Source organism: Canis aureus, chromosome 7, assembly GCF_053574225.1.
Source record: "Canis aureus isolate CA01 chromosome 7, VMU_Caureus_v.1.0, whole genome shotgun sequence".
NCBI classification, from domain to species: domain Eukaryota; kingdom Metazoa; phylum Chordata; class Mammalia; order Carnivora; family Canidae; genus Canis; species Canis aureus.
Window position 1 is genome coordinate 4197980 of NC_135617.1, and position 26586 is coordinate 4224565.

General features: G+C 46.1%; 1 protein-coding gene across 3 annotated transcripts in view; it reads left to right on the plus strand.

The window, feature by feature from the left end:
- Positions 1 to 2460: 2460 nt before the first annotated feature.
- The window catches only part of FYN (FYN proto-oncogene, Src family tyrosine kinase), a 211415-nt gene continuing 187289 nt past the window's right edge, over positions 2461 to 26586 (plus strand). Inside the window, exon 1 of one of the 3 annotated variants that reach the window (XM_077902737.1) lies at positions 2461 to 2608. The gene's annotated coding sequence lies outside the window, so the exon portion shown is untranslated. The remainder of the gene's footprint in view (positions 2609 to 26586) is intronic. The other 2 variants (XM_077902734.1, XM_077902735.1) reach the window with 2 other exon arrangements.

A 26586-nucleotide genomic window follows, 5' to 3' on the forward strand; every position in this document is an offset into this window, starting at 1 on the left:
AAATTTAATAATATACTTTATTGAGCACAACGCTCAATAAATAAATAAATCAATAAGACTATTATCTTAACGTGTAATCAATATAAAAATTAATCAGATGTTTTACATTTCTATTTTCATGCTGGATATTTAAATCCAATATGTCTTTTACATTTACAGCATACCTTACTCTGCACCAGCCACATTTCGAATACACAAGTACATTTCAAGTACTTAACAGCCACCTAGGCTAGTGGTTGCCTCATTGGACAGCCCAGTTCTAGACCAGTGGTTCTCAAGATGTGGTATCCAGACCAGTTGCATCAGCATCACCAGGAAACTGTGAGAAGTACAGATCCTCAGGCCCCATTCCAAACCTACTGAATCAGACCCTCTGGGAGTGGGAAACACCAGTCTGTATTTTAACAAGTCCCTTCTGGTAATTCTGAAAGATGCTAAGGTTTGAGAATCATTGTTCTAGACAATTGCCTCTCCTGTCGCAATTCAAATCTAGGACAGAGGCTAGTACTAAGGAAGAGGAGCCCCTTCTCTCAAGATCAACAATTTTTGGCTAGATGACGTTGGCATTCTCTTGTAATGGAAACCTTTTATGCGTTGTTGTGGTTCCATTTCTTGGGACCGTGGAATGAATTCCCAGACACATAATTTGAATATGGCATCATTTATCACTTTAAGGAGGAAACAACACTCCGCAGTAATCACCCTATACTACCCCCTGGAGTTTAGTTACTAAGTTCTCTTGCCCTCAGTTTCTTCATCCATAAGATGGAGATCCATTAATAATGTTGGTAATTTTTTTTGAAAGTTTTCATTTATTTTTTTTAGTAATCTCTACACCCAACATTGCGCTCGGACTCAGGACCCCCAGATCAAGAGTCACATACTCTTCTGACTGAGCCACCCAGGCACGGGGGCAATGTTTTTCAAAGTACTGTGTACAAAAAAAAGTCAGCAAAAGTGACTGATATTTTTAAATTCTGGTTAAAAAAACTAGTGGGCAGGAAAGGTAATATAGATTTTGAGCATAGAATCAGAAGCTAATTCACTTCTATTTCTCAGAACATTAGATTTGCTGAGGGGGAAGGGTAGGGTTCTTGCCAAAAGCACTAAGGAGAATGACTCTGAGCATGCCTTAAAGGAGAATTTTCAGTAAACAGGAATTACCTATAAAGAAAATCAGGAAGCCAACGTGTTTCTTTTTATGAAGTTACATCCTGCCATAGAAAAGCTGGATAGGAAATAAAGACTGATGCACTCCGAACTGTATACTTAACCGGCTATTAGTTCATCAAGGAAAATCTGAGCAAAAGCTGAGATTTGGTGAAAGGGAGGGGGGGGAACCATGAGTAGCGAAATGTCACGAGAAACCAAAGACAACCAACAGCTACAATTATACATGGTTTTGGGGGGAAAAAAACTATACAAACAAATCTCTACTCTGTGATTTCAGATTCCTAAGTCGCCACCTGCCCTCTCCACCCCTCCCCCTATTTCAATACTACTTCTTCCAGGCTTTTGCTTGAAAATAAATGTGTGCGTCCACGGAAATGCAAGAGTAATAGATTAATCTTAATCTCCTCCTTCTCTTTATTATTATTGATATTAACTGTGCGTTTCCAGGGTTCTCCGGGTCTTTCGGAGTTCCTGGGATTGGATCTTACCTCGCTCCACACTCCCCAGTGTGATGAGCGGCAACATCCTCACCACCTAACCCTTTCCCAGTTTACCCTCCCACCTTCAAATGAAAAGGCAGCAGAAGGGCAAGAGAGCCCTTTCTCCAGGCAGGTTCCCCTGGTTTTGGGTGCGGGGGGTGGGGGGGGTGGGATGGCAGATGCCTTTCTGCAGTGGCAGCTGCAACCTCCCGCAAAGCAGGAGCTGCAGCTCGCACTGTCCCCTCCTTCCCCCGCCCGAGCCCACGACCTCGCGAGTCCACGCGATCCCCCGGAGCACACACAACTCCTCCAGCCTCGCATCCCCTCTCGCAGCCCACTCGGCACGCGCGCCAGGATGCCTGCTGCCACAGTAACGCCCCGCCCACTCGGCGGCCCCGCCCCCGCCGCGGCCCCGCCCCCGCCGCGGCGGCCCCGCCCCCCGCGCCGCGGGCACCAATGGCCGCCGGCCGCAGCTCCGCACGCGTGCTGCGATAGGCCGGCGCGGCCTGCCAGTCTCCGCGCGCGTCCCGCCCCGGCCTCACTCCGGGGCTGGGGCTGGAGGGGCCGGAGCATCCGCGCGAGTAGCTGCGAGCAGCCGCGGCGGCGGCGGCGCGTCCCTGCAGTTGCGCCATCTGTCAGGAGCCGAGCGGCGGGGAGGGGGCTGCCGCGCGGGAGGAGGAGGGGGCGCCGTGAGCGGAGGCCGCCCGCGAAGGCAGAGGCGGGCTGCCCCGGGACGGAGGAGCACGCGCGGCGCTGCAGCCCCCGCGCCCCGGCAGCGCCCGCCGCGCACAAAGCCGGCGAGAGGGATCCGGCCGCCGGCCCGGGCACACGCGGCGCCGCCCCCTCGGCGCCCTCGGGAGGCCCCCGGCTCCCGGGCCCGCCGAGCCGCCTCGGCCGCGCCGGAGGAGGGCGGGGAGGACCATGTGCATGGGCTCCGGAGCCTGAGCGCCGCGCAGGTAAGCGGCCGCGGGGGGCGGGGGATGCTGCGGAGACGCCCGCCCCCGCCCGGCGCTGCAGTCTCGCCGCCGCCGCCGCCTCCGGGGCGCCCCGCGGGGCTGCCGGGCTCCGGGCCGGCGCGGAGCGGAGCGGAGCGGGGGACGCCTCTGCGGGGCGCGGCCCGGGGGGCGCGGGGATGCGCGGGGGGCGAGGCCGGCCCGGGCTCCACCCTCGCCCTCCTTTCGGGGGCCCCCGCGGGGACCCGGCTGTGCGTGTGCGCGCGCGCGCGCGCGTGTGTGTGTGTGTGTGTTGTCCTAATGTCAGGGATGATGTAATCACTTAATAATTGATGCCCCGTGCTGCTCCCCTCCCCAGCGCACCCCACCCCTGCCCCACTCCCCCTCGGCCTCCTCCCGCGGCCGTCGCCGTCCTCAGCGCATCCTCCTGCCTATTTCTGGCACCTCCCTAGCACTTCCCCCATCCTCCCCTTCACTCTTCCTGTGCCACCACCCACCCAGCCTCCCCCGGCCCCCGTGCTGGAGCCCTCGGCCTCCTTCCTCTGCCTCCCCACCCCTTCTGCTCCCCCAGGCTCCCTTCTCCTCCCATCCCTGCCCGCTGGGCTTCCTCTCCACTTCCCCACATCGAGGACTGTTTTTTGTCTGGTCGCCTCCGCCGCTCTTATCTCTGCGGCCACAGGCGGAGGGGACCCGGCCAGAAAGAGGCCACCGAGGCTGGGCCCAGGCGGAGATTTGCTGGGACTCCGTGAGAAGAGGGATAATAAAAATCACCCTTCTTGCCCCTCCTCCCCTTAATAAATCACACAGACTCGCCGTGTGTGTGTGTGTGTGTGTGTGTGTGTGTGTGACACAAAGAGCCCTTTCAGTGCACAGAGAGGAGACGCACAAAGTACCCAAGGATGGGCACGATGATTCTTATTTCTCTTCACTGGGGCTTCCCTTTCTCTCAGATAAAGCAGTTGATTTTCTCTCCGAGAGTCTTTCCTGCCACATTGACCAGAATAAATAAATAAATAAAAGGCCCCAGATGCTGCAGGGTGGCAGGTGCTGTCATTTTGCCATATTCATGGACCCAGTGCTGTTGACTGGCAGCTGCAGTGTTCCTTAGATTTAAGGGGGAAATGATGCCAGCCGTCTCCAGAGTTGCTTCACTGTCAAGGTAGCCCTCCTCTGCCTTGTTTTAACCTCCTCTCTTCGGGGGATAGGTACTTAAGAGCTGGGGTGCAAAACATGGGTGTGGGGGCAGAAGAATTTTGCTTCTGCATCAGATAATTGGCGTTTAGTAAGAGCGAGGCAGCCAGACTTCTTCTCTGAAGTCTTAAGAAATGCTGAAGTCTTGAAATGAAATTTCGTCTGCCCAGTGGTGTTGTGTTGGCCTTATATTTAAACAAGTTTCTGGGGACATCAAAAAAACATGGCCTAAGTTGGTATTTGGAAGACCACTGGAGACCGTGCCTCTTCCCTGCTTCAGAGTAGCCTTCAGACACCCACATCCTTCCTCTCACCACCCAAGCGATGGCAATACTTTCCACCCTTTGTGCTCTTTCTCCTGAGTCCTGATCCCATGGGTACTGTGCTTGCAGATGTAGGGACTCAAAGGCTTTTGGAGGAAGTGGTTTGTTAACTATCTCATGTTTGGGCACACTTAAATGAGAGCAAAGGATGTAGAGAATCTTGTGAAGGAACTTTGAACCATCTGTTTGGTGTTCCTCTCAAAGAGGAAATGTTAATGTAAATCTAGAGGCTTAATGTTCCATTTTGTAAGCCGGTGACCATTACATGCTTAATCGATAATGTGAAAACTTAGTTTGAACCCCATTGATTCCTAAGAACATGGCTCCTTGACTATTGTAAGGAATCCGTTTCAAGTTTGTGCTTCAAGAATTTTATCAGAAAAGAGTTATGATTCACTAAACATTTACTTCTCCACTTTCTAAGGACATTCATCGTGGACCTTTTTATATTAAAAAAAAAAAAGCAATAGGGTTAATGAGTGTACTGTAAAAACAAAGGGTTGTTTGTTTGATGCCAGACCCAGGAAGGAAAGTCAGTGCACAATAAGCTCACACTGTGTTGACCAAGCTAAAGAGACTTAATGATAAGGTTGAATGTGAACAAATGCACACTCTGCTTTCTGTATTTACTCTATGCTTTGTACTGGGTCTGGACTCTCCAATCCCATCTGATTTTCTTGGGTTCTATTTAACCTTTCGGGCTCAGCTCAAAAGTCTGATGCTTTTTCCATCCTCCCCTCCAAACAAATCACCACGCCTCCAATTTTGTTTTCAGACTTCAGCAGCAGGCATTACGTTTGGCATGTCTCTGTTCCCATCATTAGTCGGTCAGCACATTGAGAGAAGGAAGCTGGACTTACTTATCCTATATCAATAAATGTAAATTAGGTCTTTGGTATGTGCCAGGCACCTGGACTCATTAAGCTAATTTTAGCAGCTATAACAAATAGGCCTGCAAAAATGTAATGGCTCAAAAGCAATAGATGTTTATTATTCCTCATGTAGTAGTCTACTTTTTAAATGCCTTGGCCTGGAAATGACACCCATCACCTCCACTCACATCCTGTAACATGAGGGTGAGTTATTTGGCCACATTTAATTGCTGGGGAGCCGAGGAATCACAGGTTAGCCCCTTGACAAAGAAAAGAGATCAAGAAGAAGTGTATTTTGGGCCAGCAGCTTTGCCATGTGTTGGCACTCAACGAGGCACAGTCATTGCCCTCAAGGAGCTTGCAGGCTGATGAGAATTAAAATATATGGAAACCTGGAGCCTGTACCCATCAGTGTTTTATTCTTTTGATTTCCTGAGTTCAGACCTTTTTATTTTACACGTGTTTTAAAAAACTTTGCTTTTTGTCGGTTCAAGCAGCTAGTTCCCACTCAGTGACTACTTTTAATACAGGGATCTCATGCCTCTGCTGTTGACTTTGATATGGTTCTTTCACTCCAGGAGCACCTATTTTTGGCCCAGGGTTGTTGTTGTGTTTTTTTGTTTCTGTTTTCTTGCTGATTTTTAGACTCCCCACGTGGCTAGGAGGATCCTTAGAAATCACAGTTCCACCTTGGCAAGCAGACTGCAGAGGAGGAACTTCTTGCCTGGGGCCATGCTAGTGGGAAGGGAGCCCCAGCAGGCCCAGATCTCCCTCCACCTGGGCCCCCTTCGCCACACAGCTGCCCTGACTTGGTGACTGTGACTGCTGTGTATTCCCTGGAGACTGAGTGAGCTTCCAGACCTCCAGGAGCAGGGCAAACTGCTAGTGTTCTGGATAGTGTCTGTTCTCCACAGGCCTCCAAAGTGTTGGAGCAATGCAGTCCATACTATTCATCATACTTAATAATGCACATATTTTTGCTACAAGCAGTTCATTATATTCATCTGTTCTGCAAACATTAGCCAAGTGTGTTATTGTGTGCAAGGCACTGGGAGATAGGGTCATGAAAATGAATGCTTCTGCTGTCTTTGCTCTTCCAGGGCTCACAATCTGCTAGAGGAGATGAAAACAGATAAATAGTAGCTAACTTTTATTGAGCATTTACTATGTGCCAAGCAGTGTTGAAGTTCTAGACCTTTTTTTTTTTTTTAAAGATATTTATTTATTCATGAGAGATATGAGGGGTGGGGGCCGAGACACAGGCAGAGGGAGAAGCAGGCTCCATGCAGGGAGCCCGACATGGGACTCCATCCTGGGACTCCAGGATCACGCCTTGGGCCGAAGGCAGGCGCTTAACCGCTGAGCCACCCAGGGATCCCCTGAAGTTCTAGTCTTAACAATAATGACATGATGTGGTTTCACTTGTCCCCATCTTACAGATGGGAAATTGAAGCAGGGCAGATTAAGTAACTCAAGATCACACAGTTATTGGGTGGTAGAGTCACGATTCGGGCCCAATTAGTTTGGTTTCAGAGCCCTTGCTTTTTAGCCACTAGGCAATATGCAAAATATTATATGTGGATATAATGATATTAAAATAAATTATAGGCCTTAAGGGGGGAGAGCTAAATGCTATGGAAATTGATACTTCTAGTTGCTGTGAAACGACTTTATATTTAAATTTTTTAAAAAGTAAAAAAAAAAAAAAATGAGAAAGCAAAGAATGTTGATAGTGGTAATACTTTTACTCTGTGTGATTCCTATTTTAAGCTGGGTCCTTCTGTGGGACACAGAGAGGTCTGTGTGTGTGTGAATTGTCCTACGTATATGCTTTGCAGCATTCATTCGTTGTATTGACCATGCCAGACATTGAACTAGATGCCTCAGGGGCAGAGTACGTGTAATCCTGCTCCAAAGAACTTACCTGGTTGAAGGAAGTGATTCTAGGGGTTGTCTCAAGAGAACACATAGAAAGGGGCATCAACTCTGCAAAGAGGTGGGAAAGTGGGCCAGCCAGGCTGAAAAGGTTTGGAGGAGGATCTTTGAGATGAAGAGTAGGTGTCTGCTAGTAGAGTGTTGTAGGAAGGCCATTGCCCCAGAAGGCAAAGGCAAGGACCTTTTGGGAAACTGCAAGTAGTTCAGAGTAGGTGGGGGTTGTAGAGAGATGGACAGAGGAAGAAGATGGGGCTACAGGAAAAATTGAGAATGTTCCTGTAAGTACAGTTGACCTTTGAACAACGTGGGTTTGAACTGCGCCGTCCACTTAGGTGTAGATTTTTCTTTGATAGATACATTACGATATTGGAAATGTATTTTCCTCACAACTTTCTTAACATTTTTTTTCTCCAGCTTACTTTATTGTCAATATAGTATATAATACATGTATCATACAAAATATGTGTTAATCAGCTCTTTATGTTATCAGCACCTTCAACAGTAGGCTGTAAGTGGTTAAGTTTTGGGGGAGTCAAAAATTACACACAGATTTTTAGACTGCCTGGGGATTGGCTCCCCTAACTCCTATGTTGTTCAAAGGGCCAGAATGTCAGAATGCTGTTTAAGAGTTGTAAGTGGAGATGACACTTTGATCTAATTCGTATTTTATGAAAGATCATCTGGCCACCATGTGGGCTGTTGACCAGAGGCAATCAAGACCAATGTAGGGAAGGTAGTTATGGAAACTCACATGAGCCATAAGATGAAGCTCTAAATGGAAGGAATAGAAGGTGGAAATGGAACAAAAAGGAATAAGAGGGGGGTGAGACAGCATATGAGGGGTGTGCAGAAGAAGGGTCCTGGCAATTAGGTGGAAAGAGACATGTAGCAGGTAATAAAGAAAAAGAGAGGGCACATGTGTAAAATGATGAGTTTATCACGGCCACTTGGGGCTTTTGGGTCAGGGTATGTCCTAGGCAGTTGAATATTTGGGTCTGGAGGGATGACTAGGACTTAAATATAAGTCTGTTAGCAGCAAATCAGAAACTCCTTGAAACAATGGATGTGGGCAATATCGTGGAGGGAGTTTGTAGGAGACTCGCCGAGGAATGGAGGAGGAAGAGGAACCCAGGCCCCCAATGGGAGGGGAACAGCCGGAGAGTTGAACAGGCCCAGGGGAGAAAATATAGACCATTCTCAAAATACAATGGTGGTACACAGTTAAGACCAGGGGAAGTGCAGCATGTTTCAACACCAGGGGAGAGAGCTGTCCCTGATCCCCAGGAGGGGAGGGTTATGCCCCACAGATTAAGCACAGTTAAGAATGAAAACTGTAGTTTGGTTTTTTTAAGATTTTATATATTTATTTGACAGAGCAAGTGAGAGCACACAAGCATGGGGAGCTGCAGGCAGAGGGAGAAGGAGAAGCAAGGGGGCCTGATGCAGGGCTCGATCCCAGGATCCTGAGCTGAGCCCAAGGCAGATGCCTAACTGACTGAGCCACCCAGGCGCCCCTGGAAAGTGTGGTTTGATTTAGCACCAGAGATCTCTGAATCCGGCCACAGCAGCACCAGGGGAATAAGGAACGGAAGTCGAGCACTCTGCTGCTCCCCAGACCAAGGCAAAGACATCAGAACCACAGAACGTGTAACCATAAGGGACTAGAGATCACGGAGTCCAGCATGTCTGTTTACTTACAAGGAAACATGAGGCCCAGAGAGGCCAAGTGACTTGTCTAAGGTGGAGAGTCACCACTTAAAAGCCGGACGTCAGGTGAGGGGCTTGGTCCTGGCTCCCCTCCAGCTGCGTGAACCGGGCCAAGTTACCTAAACTCTCCGTGCCTCCCTTTTTTCCACCCTTACATTGGAGATAATAGTTCCTTCCTCAGAGCTTTGCTGTGAGGAGTCAGTGAGATAATAAATGTAGAGCAGTCGGGATAGTGCCCCACACGTGGAGACGCTGGGAGTGTGCTGCTGCTGTTCCGTGTGTGTGTGTGTGTGTGTGCGTACACACATCCGTGTAGCATATTTACATACGTATCCCTTAGGGAAGGGAGGATGAAGAGGTACTGTCTGCACGAAAAGAAATTGTGAATATTTTAGAAAGAGATTTGGGCGACTGGTCAGGTCTTGGGTCAAGAATTATTGGAAAGGTAGGAAAGTTTATATAGTATGACTGAAAAACAGCATGTTGAGTAAGTTTTCCTGAGAAACGCAGAGCCTTTTTTATTCTTGAGAATAGAAAACATAAAAGCACTTTGAAGTTAGCCCTATCAAAGAGTGTCTTGGTTTTAGTCAGACAACCAGAATTTTAACCTAGTTATGATGCAAATCCTTTGAATTTGACTTAGGAATTTCATCAGACTTCCTGAAGGCAGAGACTACAGAGAAAACGTGAGTTATGACTTTTAGGCACTTGGTTCTTACGAGAATAGGGTGATTTGGATTATTTCGAGAAATATCCTTTTTTTTCCCCTCAATGTAGCAAATCTAATTTTTAGCTGCCAAAACACCCGAGTAGCCCAAACACTATTACCCCAATGGACTTGGGTGACAGGCAGTATAGACAGCCTAGGAATAAGTGGCACTCTGGACTTGATTAGAACACAGTAATCCTAGAAGGATATAAATTGAACTGGATTTATGGTCTAATAAAAACGTGGGAAGAAAAGATAATGCTTACTGACTCATGAAACTTTAACAACGTTTGTGAGGCTCTGAGTTGTCGTAATGTTTGGGTGAGAGCATTTTCCCATTCGTCTCAGCGCTTCCAGGATGACCTACAGGATGTAAAGCTGACTTGGGTCCATCCTGGGTATTTTTAGGAAGCAGAGATCACCATGTTATTTCTGCCCTTGTAGACCTGTGGCCTCAGGCAGCCCCTTGTTGGTTTGGACAAATATGTGTCGAACATCAATTAACTATAAATTTGGGGGAGAAAAATGTACAGTGTGGGAAAGTCTTAGCCCATTGCTTATTTCAATTCATAAGGCTTCTTCTGACGGCTGCTTATTTCTGGCCTTCTGATAATGTCAAAAAAAAAAAAAAAAAAAAGGCATGTAGCACGCCACATGTGCTACTTACCCCTCCTTAAATATACCATAAAAATAATAATACCTACCACTTTTATTGCACCCTGGAGGCCTCGTTAAGTGCTTTACATACAGTAATTTACTTAATTATAACAACTCTGTAAGGCAGGTGTTATTATCCCCATTGATCAAATGGGAAGACCGAGGCTCAGAAAGGTTAAGGAACTTGAGTGTGGTCACCCAGCTAATTACTAGAGAAGCCAGTCTGTGTGGTTCCTAAGCTCATGCCTGCTTTTGCTCCGAAGCTGTGGTGGTTCCTCGCTCCCTGCCTGCTTTCTAATGTCCTTACCTTTGCTTTGCAGTTGCTTCTGGGTTAAGTGTTGGAGGATATAAAGACACCTTCCCCCCCTAGTGGAAACCTCACTCCTTCATTGCTCCACTCAAGGCCTACCTTCTGGGAAGTCCCCTCTTGGTCCTCTTTCTGGGCCCCCATAGCACTTGGTTAACACCTCGTCATCACCCTCATCATGGTCTGACTTTAAAAAAAAAAAAGAGCAAAATGGAGTCAGCTGGGTGAGAGAATGGGCGGATACTGTTTTTTTTTTTTTTATGGACCTGTGAGCTCTTTGGAAGTCAGGGACTATATATATCCATGGTCGATTGGCCGGCACGACACCCAGCATTATTCCATGATGTACTATCATTATTATTCCCATTTAATAGAGGGGGAAGCTGAGGTATAGGACGTTAAGTGGTTTAGTCAGACTCACACAGCTCGTAAGCAGCAGAGCTGGAATCTGAACCCAGGCAGTCAGTCTGACTCCAGAATCTCTGCTCCCAAGACTGAATTTGTTCTGTTTCTCAAGTGAGCTTGTAAACTGTAAGGACAGAGACTGTGCATATCACCTCCTAGCCCAGTGCATTCACAGTCCACACCCCGTAAACATCAGCCCTCATCGTCTTCCATCCACACCGGCAGCACAACCAACAGAATATATTGAACTAGGCCTTAGCTCATAAGAATAATAAGGAGAAAGCTTTAGGGCCATGGTTACATGAATATTCTCTGAGGATCTTAGAGAATGCATATTCCCAGGCCCTCTTCTGACTCCGTAGGTCTGGGGCGGGCAGGCCTGACACTGAAATCTCTTCTAGGTATGAGCATGGCAGCGGGGATGGACCCACCAGGGAGGCAGCTTCTGAAAGACAAGGAATGAGGCAAGCATAGTGACTCTGAGCCTCACTGATGAGAGCAGGCCGTGAAGTGGTGGAGAATCATCAATCAGCGGAGCCAGAGCCAGCAGCCACCCAGGGGAGGCTGGGGATCAGAAATCAATCACAGGAAGACCACTTACTTTGTATTTTTAAGATTTCTAAGTACCTGCTTCTTTTGAATGTGCTGGTGGGATTTTATCTGATGAATTTAAACACTTTTTTTTTTTTTCAGAGCTTCCATCTTTGAGGCTCCCAAAAATAGTAGGCTTTTCATGGAGTTGTGTAAGGATTCCATCTGCTTTATACCGAAAAGTAGGGCTTTAATGGAAAATTAAAAATGAGCCAGATCGCCTTTCCCACAACAAAGCCCAGGGCACTTTTCCCAATCCTTTCTTCTTTTAATCCCCAGAAAAAGTTACTGAATCTGTATTTCTTCTGTGAGATTTACCCCCCACCCCCCAATTTAAATTCTACTGAAAAGGCAAATAAACCCTAAACAAGTTTCTTCATTTCCACACATTGTCCTATCTATTTAAAAGCCAATAATGGTTTCAAATACTGTCATTTGTAAAATTTGATTTTCAATTTTCTTTTTATTCCAGAACTGTGTGATATGTTGCCTATAACTAGGCACAAGCATGCAAGGGTACTCGAAAAGTGCTGATTTCTGTTAAAGGTTTCTCTTATTTGCTCTCAGAGTTTGGATGCTTTCACCTTTCGTTGTGGAGTTTACTGTCCAACCTACAGATACAAACAGAGCGCGTCACTGTTTTCAGATGTAACAGCTGAGTTATCAGTGAACAGCAACATCCCGTCATTCTCTTTTATCATCTTCTCTTACTCGAAAATGCCAATCCTGCGGCTGTCCTTGATGTATACCTTTGCCCCATCTATAGTCTCTTAATAGGTTACGTCCTTCGGGCTCTCCCGTGGTTTGCAAATCACGACTGCATTGCTTCATCCCTATACCTTCTAAATTGAGTGAGGAGGTGTTAATCCGTGTAAACTGGATGTGCTGACTGATGTGGATACTGGTTCTCTTGCCTTGTCCCTTTACGAACAACCCAATGAATAGGAGAAAGGCCACATTCCTTAGGCTGGCATTCAACACCTCCCAGCGTCTCCACATCCTTGGTCATACCTGGCTCACTTCATTCACCACTGCACTAACACTTGATGAGCCGGATGTCAGTCTATTAATGAGTCTATCTCATTAATAGGAAGTATGTGTTCCGGCCTTCGTTTTCCCTCCTGGAGTCCCCTAATGCTTCTTTTCCCTCAGAATTCTACTCGTTTTTCAAGGCCCCGCTGAAATCTCAACTCTGGGAAGATTCTCTTGATCTCTCCGTCCTCTTGCATTGAACCTTTGCAAGCAATCGTCTCCTCATGAATGATGCTTTATGTTGTTAAATTCTCATACGCAGAATCCAAGGTGCAGAGAAATTTTGTGACTTGCCCAAGGTCATACATCCAGTAATTTAGTTTAGACCAGAATCCAGGTCTCTGAGGAATCTATGTATACAGGCCCTGTTTTCTCAAGAGACTCTTGGCCTCCTGTGTGCCAAAATGTTGCTGGCCGCCCATCCTCCCTTTTTGTCCCCCCTGTACCGTGTAGCACAATGTCATTCATACTGCAGATATTCAGTGGATGTTCATTCAGACGGGAGCAGGGCACTGGAATATGTAGCTGGTTTCCCAGCCATCCATGGGGCTAGGCTAGCATCCTCTTGGACGTTGAGCTTCTGTAGTTTCTAATGGCACCAGATTCACTTTGGACCAACCCATGTGGTTTAGGGTAATGATTGTCACAGACTGTTTCCAGGAACCACCATTGTATTTTGAGAATGGTCTATATTTGAAGATCTTTTCCTCATAACTTTGAGCTTTTTGTTAGAAATTTAGAGTGGTCAGAGAAGTGGGGGAGAGGGGGTCGCCTGGGTGACTCAGTTGGTTAAGCATCCAACTCTTGATTTTGGCTCAGGTCGTGATCTCAGGGTTGTGGGATCCAGCCCTGCATCGGGCTCTGTACTCAGCAGGGAGTCGGCTGGAGATTCTCTCTCCCTCTGCCCTTCCCTCTGCTTGCTCTCTCTGTTATACACACACACAAATATTTAAAAAAAAGAATTTAGAGAGGTCAAAGAAATAGTTACTTCTTTGTCCTCTGCCATTAGATTTTCACCAATAAGATTTTCACAGAAACCATAGAGTTACCAGTGATGCAATGACATCCAAGACCAGGGGAAGTGCAGCATGTTTCAACACCAGGAGTGCAGAGGGGCCATCAGTGTTGTGCCCGGAAGCCTGTGAGGACTAGTGAAGGTGGGTGCCCACCCACGTCTGCACCTCTCAGATCAGCATCTACCTGAGTCCCTCAGCTCTGGGATACCCAGCTGTGGCTGTGAGAGTGCCTCCCCCTGTCTGTGTTAATGTCGTTCACTTGGTGGTGTCATCATCTGAAGAGTCTCCCTAGTAGGGGAGGAAGTTTCCATGGACTTAAGGTCCTACAAAGTAATGACTAACACTGTATCCCAACCAGAGCTTCTATATATCCTTCAAAAGAATGGCTAAAAATAAACCTTATAAAATGGTTTCCACGGTTAGGATCATTACTCGAGTCATTTCTGTAACCAAACGCACAACAGTCAGTGTTTGCCAGCCACTTATTAAGAGTCTTCTCAGCTACCTGTGAAAAGTTGTCCATGATTCCTCATTAATGTGCCCCCAGCCTAGCCCTCACCTGGATGTCAAGTTTAAGGTATCTGAGGGATAGAGAATAACAACACTTTCTATGGATGTAGACCAACTGCTGCAGCCAAGAGGGGGAAGGCGAGGCACCTGGTGCCTCACTGTTTGAAAGGCCATTATGGTCCTTGGAAAGTGGTGGTGAACTTTTTTCCCCTTTCTTAACCAAACATATTCTATGGTTTGAGCACACCCCCTCCCCTACTACCACAACCACCTCCTTAAATGTGGGGGATCACGTACCGCTGTCAAAATATACTTTGTCCTTGGCTGGCATGTAATGCCACCACTTTGTGTATTTATCCAGTTTGTTCATGTTCAGTCACTTCTGTGCATGTCACCATCAATATTGTCCATTTTCAGGAGCATGCTTCCAGAAGGCTGAAAGCCCACCATATTTATTTCGCTTTGCGCTATGTGCTACTACACTGAACTGTGCGTGTATTAAATGCTTGTTGTTTATGGTTCTCAGCTTCCAAGTTGGGCGGCCTTACACATGTTTTCAGTACTTCTGGAATGAGATGCATCTCAAATAAATCTTCCTGTAAGTAGCACATTAGGTCTTTCTGCATCGGTAGATCCTCAGAGTCATGTTTAGAATCCAGATTTTGGTCGCACAGTGTTTTAGGTTCCACTTAGATTCTACTTCCTTGGGTGAAAACGCAGTGATGCCAACTTCTAATCCAGTCTGCAACTTAGGGCCAGAGCATAGTTAGATAATGGGTCAATACCACACCCTTCTTTTCATATAGGTGTAGTTGCCCATATAATTCCCACTGTATTATAGTCATTATTCCACAGATTCTTGATTTCAGACTGCGAAGAATCGGAGGTGATTCTGAAAATCACTTAGCCGAGAATTGCTCAGGGAAGTCCAGTGACGTGTGGCTGGGAAGGACCTATAAGGACTACAGTAGAATGAGCAGAGGCAGATGTTTCTGTGGGTGCCAGCAGTTCCAGGGAAGTTCGGGTTCGTTTATACCTAAGTGTGATACAAGGAGGATTTGCGCCTGGAAAACTGCAGCCCCAAACATTCTTTGATTGCACCTTGGCCCAAGTATGCCATATGAGGAAGAGTCCAGTGTGGGAAGGTAAGCATCCCTGACCAGGGTGCCTGAGGCAAACTCCACTGCCTTCCCTGATCTCCTGCCCCTCACTGTGACAAAGGTTTTGTTTGTAGAGGGTAAAGTACCCCAACCTCCACTTGCACCCTAATGCTCAATAATGCTCCCAGGCACTTGAGAGTCAGAACTGCCACTGGGAAGAGCCCTGCTCTGTGCTCCCTACCAGGACACTCAGCTGGGCTTTCAGAACCATGAGCTGGAGCACGCAGAAATGATCCATCAATGAGGGTGACGTTGGTGAGACTAGAGAAGAAGGGATACTGGTTAGGAGAGGATCAGCAACAGGTTTGCAGGGGCAAGATCTTGATGGACATAGAAGGAACACTTGTCTTAGTTTCCTGTGGCTGCAACAGATTAGCCCAAGCTAGTTGCCTTAAAAAAGCAGAAAAATTTCTCTTACACTTCTGGAGTCCAAAAGTCTTGAAATCAAGGTGTCACTGCAGTTGGCTCTTCCTGGAGGCTCTGAGGGAGAGTCAGTTCCATGCTGCTTTCCTAGCTCCTGGGCTGTTGGCAGTCCTTGGTATCCTTTGGCTTTAGACCCATCACTACGATTTCTGCCTCCAACACATGTGAGATTCTCCTCTGAGCATCTTTGCATGGCCTTCTCCTCATATAAGGACACTTGCCACTGGATTTAGGGGCCAGCCTAATCCAAGATGATCTCATCTCAAGATCCTTGATTATATCTTCAGAGACCTTTTCTCCCTCTGAGGCCACATTCACAGATTCCAGATTGGCATATTTTATTATGGGAAGGGGGCCACTTTTCAACCCACTGTAGCTTTTACAGGGATAAAAATTACCAGTCTCTTGGAGTAAGAAAGAACACACAGAAAAGTATTTGCAAGTTTGAATGCCTACCAAGGGGAAGGCCCAGTATTTTTCATATGTGGTTTCTAACTGTCACTGCAAGGCAGATGAAGATACTGACACATGGGGGTCCTGAAGCTTTTCAGTAACATTGGAGGCTGAGCCATCATCCAAGGTTGGAAGGTTTGGGTATAGGAGAGGGGCTTGGAGAATCTAGAAAAAGTCCAAACAGCCATGAAAATATAGGATAACATGTTAGCAGGTGGATAAAAAGTATTACAGAGAGGGGTGCCTGGCTGACTATGTTGGTGGAACGTGTGACTTTTGGTGTTGGTGTTTGTGGGTTTGAGCCCCACACTGGGTTTAGAGCTTACTTAAAAATGAAGTCTTTAAAAAAAGTGTTGCAGAGAAATAGTGAGGCCCCATTGGAATTTGTAGGTATTTTTTATGGTTCGCTTTAGGCCAGTTTTGTGATTTTTTGCCTGGTAGTACTTGTTACTTTGGAATGGAAAATCTGACCTTGTAGTGACCTAGAGTTGAGAATTGATTTGAACAGTCAAGTGAGGAGGATATTCTAAGAGACTAAAGAAAACATCAGTTGAATCAGCTGCAAGTAGGATTCAGGCTGGGTAGGGGAGCAAGCTGGAATTGGGGTGGTGGGTACAGTAAGGAAGGAACTGAAGTTTTAGGGATGTGATGAGTGAAAACAGCAGGTATGGATTAGGGGAAACAAAGGCAGGAAGGCCTTGGCAAGAGGAAATCCAGGGGAGTGGAGAGTTCTAAAATGATGCTGCACAAGGGTGGCTTCTTGTTGAATGGATCTCCACTCAAATGTCGAATAGCGATTAAGGACATTAGATATAAATACTTCAAGAAACCACAGGCCATAGTCCTCTTTTGCCCTTGGTTCAAATATGTATGCAGTTGACCTCTGAGCAACAGAGATTAGGGGTGCTGACCCCTTGGCAGTCAAAAATCTACGTATAACTTCTGACCTACCGAAAAGTTAACTATTAATAGCTGTTGACTAGAAGCCTACTGATCAACAGTGGGTTCATGTATTTCATATGTTTTATATACAGTGTACCGTACACTTGCAATAAACTAGAGAAAATATTAAGAAAATTAACCGTAAGAGAATACGTTTACAGTACCATACAGTATTTATTGAAAAAGATCCAGGTATGAGTGGACCTATACAGTTCAAACCCATGTTGTCCAAGGGTTGACTGTCTTCTAGTAGAAGGATGACATGTCAACATGTTGCACTTTCAAAAAAAATCCTAGATGATGGGGCACCTGTTGGGCTCAGTCAGCAGAGCCTGCAAGTCTTGATCTTGGGGTCATGAGTTCTAGCCCCTTGTTGAGTGTAGAATTTACTTTAAAAAAATAAAAATAAATCCTGGAGGAGTGTTCCGGGATCTCTGAAACCTTGCATTATGATGAGCTGCTTTAGTGGTGATAATATCTTAAACTAGTATTCAATTTACTTTCCCTTCCTTCTAATTCTTGTTGCCCTGGGAGTCTCCCCCATTGAGGCTAAGGATTCCATTACTTCAGGGGGAGGACCGAATATGGTCTAGGACAAAGAAGACGTTGTTCAGCTTTTGACTTTCAAAACAGGCCCTCGAAGCATGTTTCAGAGACCAGAGTTAGCCCAGGCCTTCACTCAAAAGAGGCAGGCTTTGTTAGAGGACAAATGATCGTGGATTCCAAGGAGGCAGATCTCAGAAGGCCCGGCATATATTGTACAGTGAGCCAGGCAGGAAGGAGGCTGCGGGAAGGAAGAAATACCTCCCTGGGATGGAGCATGGAGCCCGTAGAGATTAGAGGAGACTAGAGATAAATGAATGGGTGGCTGACATTCCCCCGCTCCAGGAGGGTGCAGGGGAATCTGCCTCCGTCTGGAACCCTGGGAGGAAGCCACCCGTGGTGTGTGCCCTGCAGTGGGGCACGTTTAGGCGGGAACAAGCCCTGACATGCTGTCTGCACCAGTTCCCCAAAGCCTACATGTGGCACAGGAGGGATGCCAAGGGCCTGCAGGCCCCCGCGGGCACCTGTGGAGGTGCAGAGGGAGCTGGGTGGGAGAGGCTTGGAGGCAGAGCGAAGGCGGCACCGAGTGAAGCATGGACGCTAGTTGGGTTCCATCTACCAGTCACAGCAGCAGAACCAGACCAACACCCAAAGACAAAGGGAAGAAACATCCAACGGAGGCCAGGGAGGGCACGGAGGGCAGTGCCCGGACTAGGTCGGCCCCTATCCTGTGGTGGTCTGTCGTCTGACTCTGGAGCAGGGGTTGGGGGGGAGAAGGGCAAGGAAGGGAAAGGAGCACAGCCCGGAGACACAGGTTGAGGTAGATTTAATTTGACTAATTGCCTTGAAGCAACTAGAATTTTTAAATCTTTCTGAAAGTGGCAAGATTGTCTTTTCTGCCACAATCAGAAATGCAGTGGTCCTGATCAAATTGAATTTTAACTGTGAGGAAATGGAGTCACATTCTTTAAAAATTTATTTATGTACGTAAGTCAGCTCTATGTCCATGGGGTGGGACTCCGGACCCTGAGATCCAGAGTCCCACGCTCCACCGACCGAGCCCACCAGGTGTCCCAGAAATAACATTTTTTTTTTTGCCTGTAGCTGAGCAGTAGGTGTAAATCCCAATCCTGCCGCACCACACGTTGATGCTGATGATGACGACGATGGCAGCACTTTCTCTTGCTTGTATTCCTACAACACACTTGTCCCTTTGAGTCCGCCATGCCTTAGTGTAACGGTATCAGGTTCCTTTCGGGCAAGAAGTGGGAAGATGTGCCCTCTCAAGGAGCAGAGTTGTGTACCAGATATCCCAAAGCGAAGCGGGGTTTTCGGCTTCCCCTTGTTGAGCTTGTGGCAGTTCTTCCGAGTGCCCTGCAAGGAAGGACTTCAGTTGCCATGGAGCCTCAGGTCAGTGGAAGGTACTAGAATTTCAGGCCTTTCTTTAATGAGTTTACTGTCATGTTGGAGACTAGACAAAGAATTTTTACTGGGTACGATCCTTCAGTTCCATAGTTTAAAGGTTACAGTCTGACTGTGAGGGGAGAAGCTCTTCATTTTTATTCAAGTCCTCATGTGCTAAATAAAGAATGAGTTTATGAAGGGATTCATTTTCAAGTATAATTCATAAGTAGTTACCAGAACACTAAATGAGAGAGGGGGAAACAAACCAGTTAGCTCTTTTTAATTATGTTTCATCTCTCTTTGACGTTCATACAAGGATGATGCTGCATTTAAGATGTTTTAAAACCTGCTGTTTCTTGAAATGCCTAGTAATTTGGGAAGGGAAATCTTTAGTCTTTTTTTTTTTTTTTTTTTTTTTTGGGTCTTGCTTTAAAAAGTGTGGGTTTGGCGGTATGGTAAGGATACTGCTTATGTATTTTTCTACTAGAGAATTACTGTGACACTTTGAGCAAATCTTCTCAAAACATAAACGCATCTCATATTTCCCTTCATCTGTCAGTGGGAGCCAAGAGAGCTAGAGATGTGAGATCATAACATTATGGAGAGGAGTCACTGAAGTAATGTTATAGAATTTTTAAAAAGTTGATTTATTAAGTGACATCATTTCAATAATATTTTGGACCTTGGAAACAGTTCTATTCAAAATCTCAAAAATAAAATGTCAAAAAAATTAAAAACATGTCCATATACATTAGAGCAAAAAAAAATCTTAAAAAAAAAGATTTTATTTATTTGAGAGAGAATGAGAGAGTGAGTGTGAGAGCATGAATTTGTCCCAGCGGGAGGGACAGAGGGAGAAGCAGGGAGCCTGACCCAGGGCTCCATCCCAGGACCCTGAGATCATGACTTGAACTAAAGGCTGACGCTTAACCCACCCAGGCACCCCCAGAAAACTTTTTTATACTGATTGATTAAGCATTTAAAAGAACATAAGACCATAATTATTTGAGGTATATATTCACTCTAATCCATTTTTAGCCATCTATCTCCAATACCCACATCATATATTTTTTTTTTATGAAGAATGAACTGCTTTAGATTTTCTCGTAGACTTGCCTGCATTCTCCTTCAAAGTTGTGTTTTGTAGTCAATATTTGAAATTGTCACTATCTTCAGTTGGCATTTATGTATACATCACAATATTTTTCACTGAGAAAATAGCTCTTTCTACAGACGCACATAAGCTCAGAGCAAATTCTGCTAAACGGAGGCTTTTCAACGACTAATTTTTTTCACATTGAAATGTGTTAGTATTCTAGCATGGATATTTTCACCCCCATGGCACCCCTATTCAGGATTTTTATCACTAATAAATATCTTTACAGGGGTACCTGAGTGGCTCAGTCTGCAATCAGCAAGGAGTCTGCTTGAGATCCTTTCCCTCTCCCTCTGCACTCCCCCAACCCTGCTGCTTGCACTCACACGCTCTCTCTCTCACACACACAAATCTTTTTTTCTTTTTTTTAAACATTTTTTTGCAAAGTTCCTGAAAATAAATTCCTCTGTGGTCCTTTTGAATGTCTTCTCACGTTTAGATGACACAATCCTAGAGCTTCATGATTTCACCCCATTCTGATTCCTAATATCAGTGTATCCACTTAAAACGAGGGGCCCCATCAAAAGATCACCTCAAGTCGAGATCCATCAAAACACCATGATTTCAGTATTAAAGCTTGGACACTGTGTTTAGTCCCTCCTTTGCTTTGTTGGGATAAATTTCAATGTCTTCCTTTTTGCAAGCCTTGTTTTCGAGAACTGCAATTGGCTAAAGGCTTTAAAAGCTGAAGTGTTGTGGCGCTCCATTCACTGCTTTGATGAAAGATTTCCAACTGTTTTGGAACAGAACGCACCCAAACTTTACAGGATTCATCTATCATACGGTTATGGAACAACTAGGTTGATTTAGAGAGTCGTTTCTCAAACATTTCTAGAACTTGGTTGCTGATGACAGGTGGCAAAATAGAAGGCACATACTATGGTGCTGAAGTGTTTATAGTATTTCTGTAGTTCAGTTTTCCTATTTGCCAATTCTAAAGTTTTGTTTGCATTTGGTAGGATATGGCCACTTACTTGAATTGGCAGTTATGAATTACACATATGCCATACGCAATTCCAAGTGACTTTCTCTGCTCCGTAGGTTTCTTGATTTAGTGAGGACGTTTGTTTCTAGCCTCATAAAATTTGTATTTCACTGCAAAAACAACTTCATCTCTCATGTTAAACTTTTGGCAATTTACAGTAGTATTCACAGTAACAGATGTTTCACCAGTGACAGAATGAACTTCCACAAGCTTTATTTGATCCCAGGAAATAGATGGGGAAAAAAAAAATCAAACCACTATTGGAATTAATTGATTTCTCTGCTTAAAATTCCTGTTAATTCTAACATAACACTGGAATCCTTTAACTGTTAAATGTTTTTCTTCTGCTAAAGAAGCCAACGCATTAAAAGCTATTTCTTTACTTTTCGTATGTGCACAAAAAAACTTGAACTCAGAAATAAGCAGAAGCAAGTTAGAAGAGCAGTTACTTGACCTAAAGGAAAAGTCCTGCTTCCTAGAGCTCTATGTTAGTGAACCTGCGTGTGTTACATTGTCATCCTCGGGCATAGCCTTGTCACAATTGAGGTAGTTGCTGATTTGTGCTTCTGCAGGTCTGTGGCTGTGGCTCATATCCCACTGTGGCTCCCATGGTAGTTAACAAATATCAGCAAACGTTTTGTGTGGGTTAACATTTCATCATCAGCTTTCTTCAAAAATGGTAATTTAGTGCTTATTTTTTCACTCAAAGTAAAATAGGTAACCATCAATAAATGACAAAAACACTGTAATGGAAGCATTGAGAAGGGTCATTTCCCAAAAATATCTCATGTACCCTAACCTGTCATTTTCTGTTTCCCATCGGCCCTTCTGATGGGTGTCTTGTGCAACTCTGGCCACAGCATGGGTCCCAACACCACTGGTCGTCGCATCCAGGGTCTGGGAGGGGCACCACCCATTGAAAGTGGGAGGCGTTAACTGCCCTTAGCTGCTCATGCCTAAGTGCTCTTCACTTTATTGGTGAGCATCCTGCATGTTCCCCTTGAAAGGGAGGTGTTTACTTAGGCCAAGATCAGAAAAGGACAGGAAAAAGAGATGTCACTGGTCACCTTTCAGGCTTAATCACATTAGGGTACAATTCTCTTTACCATGGAGTCATCCATCGACAGGCAAGCCTATGGCAGAAGCTGGAAACGCAAAGCGGAGTTTACCAAATTCAATCTTGGTGCATTTTGTGACATAACAGTTAATAATACTTGGTTTAAAAATGAAACATCCGGACAGATGTTTAATCTGACGGGCTCCCAGGACACTAGGCGTAATCCAGCACTTTCACAGGGGAGCCAAGGTGTAAAGTCATCCTGGTGAGTGATGATATTTCTCCATCCGCTTTGTACTGTCCTCTCTTGTTGGGACAGTTCTGATAACATCACTGCTCTGCGCACCTCTGCTGTTGACTCCCAGTCCCACTTCCCACCACAGCTGAGTGAGCTTTTAAAAATTCCTGGGAGATCACCTTGCGGGGTAACACCACTCCATTGTCTTCCTGTTGCAGTTGGATTGAAAATCCAGCTCTGCACCCAAGCCCAGGAGGCCTTTCATGCTCCCACCCTCACCCAGATGGCCCCACCAGATTTTAAGCTTTCAGGAGACCCGTAGCTTGCCTCTTTTCTTTGCCAGCATGGCACATGAGAGCTACTTATTGTCTTACCTCAGAGGAATAAAGGTGATTTACTTGGGGTTAATGAAAGGAAAAAAGTGGGAACATCTTGCTAATCGGTGGCAATAAGAAAAACAAGTCTAAATCTCTGTGCCCTCAGTGTGACTTTTCTCTCTCATAACCAAGTTGGATGGCAGAAGGTGTCACAGGACTAAGTCCTTCCCATTAGCAGAGGTGTTGTGATGCCTACAGACCATTCTGCTCCTGTGGTCTCCCAGCCCCACCCCTCCCGGGCCAAGTACGTGTGCATTATAGGGAGTCTGTCATTTTCACCAACATCAGATCAGAGATCTTGTGTCAGGTACTCTTGGCGTACAAGAGGAGGAAAGATGCCTCTCCAGTTGACTTGGGGGGTGGGGTGGGTGGGAGAACTGGGACATATGGTGGTGGTGGTGTAGATAGAACACTTTGAAGTCACGATTTTGAGATCCTGTGGTGTTCTTACACAACTGCTCTCTATTGGATTTCTTTTTAAAACATGCCACTGTTCAGTTTTTATCATGAATGCCTTTCCAAGGACAGTAAATGGTTTTACACACTATGACATCGTTTCCATGGCAACTAATGTATTTTAGCAAAGAGACACTGCTCAAAGTAGGCTAAAAAGGACAAATACAGAAATGGCACAGTGCAGAATGTGGGGCAATGTGTGTTGTAGTAAAGATTGTTTTTTTTTTTTTTTTTTGACTTCTTGTTTAGGCAAACCTGTATAACTAGATCTTGGCTTCTTAACTCTTACTAATAAAATTTTTACTGCACCCAATACTGTCTAGTATTTTGCTGACATAATTCCTTTACTTGGTACTTGGGTGTTTGGTTGGTTGGTTTGTTTACAGTAGCATGATGCTCCTTCCATCACCACACAGACATTTGTGATTTCATCCATTTTTAAGATACACTGTGGGCAGCCCCCGTGGCTTAGCGGTTTAGCGCCGCCTTCAGCCCAGGGCGTGATCCTGGAGATCTAGGATTGAGTCCCACATCGGGCTCCCCACACGGAGCCTACTTCTCCCTCTACCTGTGTCTCTGTCCCTCTTTCTCTCTGTGTCTCTAATAAATAAATAAAATGTTTAAAAAAAAAAAAAAAAGGATACACTGTGTTCACCTCCTGTTCTCATGTAGCAGCCACCTCACTGCTCTGCTGCCCTTTTTTGCAGTGCTTCTTGAGGGGGTTGTCTACACCACCTGTCTCTACACAGTGTGTGTTAAAAAAAAGTCCAAGCCTTTCCACTCAGGCTTCCACCCCACCACTGGATTCAGTTGGTCACACCTTCATCCTCTAAGGCTATTACAATTACCACTTTTGTTTATTTAGAGGCTAACGTGTAATTATACATTTCAAATAATTCCACAAAACATGAAGCCCCATGGTATTAACGTTTACGTAAACCCAAGGGATCACATTACCCCGCCTTGTGCATCTGAATATGCTTGGACTATTTTGTTACATGATAATAAAAACCCCTTCTATGCTCTTAAATAACCCCAAGGGGCAGATAGCAGCCAATTCCATGTTTAATATTAAAAGAATCCAAGGGCTAGATCTTATGACTTAAAAAGATAGCAAACCAGTCTACGGGCTGGGTTTTACCCTCGTTTATGATGTTTTGTTAGGCCACATGATGCATTTAAAAAATTAAACTAACACTTTAAAATCGGGCAGTTTTGTATAAACACTGAGATTTCCGTTTCTTTTGAAGAAAATTGGAAGGTCCAGCAAAACCAAGCCCGCATTCTCCCATGAGAGCAGCTTGCCTCAGCAGGGCTACAGCTGTCCTCTTGGGATGGGGCAGGGCTCTTCAGCTCACCCCAGCCTCCCCTCACTGGCTTCATTCATTTGATTTACCTGCCTGCGCCTGTGGGTTATTTGGTATGTGACCCCTCCCACGCCCCTTCCCTCACCCAGTCACAGGACAAATAAATAGATCTAGGGAGAGAACGTGCTCCAAGTGCTTCCTCCCTGGCTGTGGACCAAAATTCTCTGTTTTTGAGAGTAATTCATAGGTCATATGTGGTGAGAGGCATCATTAGGGGAGATGCAGCCTCTGTTTTGCACCTTACTCCTCACCTTGCAGAGACCCTGCAATTAATTGTACAAGGTACATTGTTCATTGGGGGTACCTCCCCCATATGCCTCTATCAGAAGTAACTGGTATGTGCCGTCAGCTGTGACATGCGAGGTGGAGGTGCTGTAGAAGAGGTGAACATTTACATAAGCGTAGAAAAACGGGCCAGAAGGGGAAAGTGCCAACATCCTAAAGGGGTTCCAGATTTTCAGTGAGCATCGATTGCCTTTCCAATGAGGTAAATAGATGTTTATATAGAAGAAATAAGAAGGAGGTAGTAGGACAAAAGTCCTAGGACTTTGGTGGAACTCCATCCTGGCTTCCCGGCACAGGATACCCAAAGGCCATCCCCAGCCACCTTTGCTGTCCTCTCTGAGACGAGACCCTTTCCTTCAGACTTCTTCAGGAGTCTCAACTTGTTAACCAACCTCGTCATGGCCTTGTGCCCTTCACCGTTGTGGACATGGGCCCATCACTGCACCTTTGCCCAGGGGGGTGGGGTGGGGTGGGGTGGGCTGGGGTTGGGGGACGGGTCAGATGAGAGAAAGAGTTGTGGTTGTGCCATCTTGAACCTTGTTAGAAGGTGGATGAAGGGAGGACACAGGAGAATGAGCTAGTCTGGAGCCAGAGTGAGTGGCTAGAGGAAAATGCATTTTTCCTGGGGAAACCACGCCATGAGGAATACCCCACACCAAAAGGGCCTTGTCTGAGCTGGCTCCTGTCTCCGGGGCCTGCCCCCGTAGTTGGGCACACAGGAGATTGTGGTGACCTTGAGTGTGGATGGCCCCAAACACTGCACTGCGTGTCTGTGTGCAGCTGTGGAGGCCTCAGGGAGCCCACTGAGAGAGTGGGCCTGTTCCGAGGCTTCAGGCAGGGAGCCAGGGGCTGCCCCTTCACCAGGGAACATTGAGGGGCTTCTGTGTATGCTCTGTATGTGTCTCAGCTTTCTTTGGAATTATGGCAGAGTCTGGCCCTGCCTGGTCTTTTTGTGCCTTGGATCCCAAGTTAATACCCGAAGGAACAGTGCCCCTGTTGACATACTTGATATGGAAGTTGCTGTCCAAGGGCCGTTTTATCCTCGTTGCCACTGACATCACACCACGTACAGTTCTGAGGTTCTCACTTTAGTTTTGATTGAATAGAGCTGTGATCGTTGGAGCAGAAAGAAGCCATTCAGATGTGAATAGACGTGTCTAGCAACATGCAGATGTTTTTTGGCAGGTTGATGAATATTTTAAGTCTTTTTCAAGAAGTAGAAAAGGGTCAAACTGGAAATAGAGAAGATTCTGTGGCAAGGGAAAAGTAGATTTCATTTCTCTCCCTATCTTCCTTTTCTTAAAATAATCAAACAAAAAGCAGAACCAGGATTTAAATCTTGGATTTGTCATATCCCTAAGTCTCCCTCACATGGGAGTTGTGATTAGGACTCTCACATACTGAACCTCAGCTTCTTAGCCCCCAATTTTTTTTTTTTAAGTAAAAAGGAAACACTGGCTAATATTAAAAATAACAGCAGAATCTCCAGATTGGATCTCTGTCACTTATTTATAGGTCGTAACCCAGGACAGAGTGGAAAGCAGGGCCATGCCCTGGTTGTCCGTATGCTATGTGTGGTATGTGGGCACACCCTGGGCCTCCGTCGCCCACCCCTCCCCAACACACGCACACCCACCCCCGCCGAACTTGCAGCTTGAGTCAGCATGCGGCTTCGCTTCCTTCACCCCCGTTGGGTGGGTTCTTCCCCGGCCACGGTCACCGGCCCTCCCCCCGCCCCCCTCGGTCAGCAGAGCTGGCCCAGGCCCCCGTGGCGTGCAGCACGGCCCTGACCCCGCACACGCCGGCCTGCGAGCAGGGGACACCGTGGAACAGGTACTGCATAGCGTGCTGGAGCAACACGGACGCGAGGAAGTCTCGCT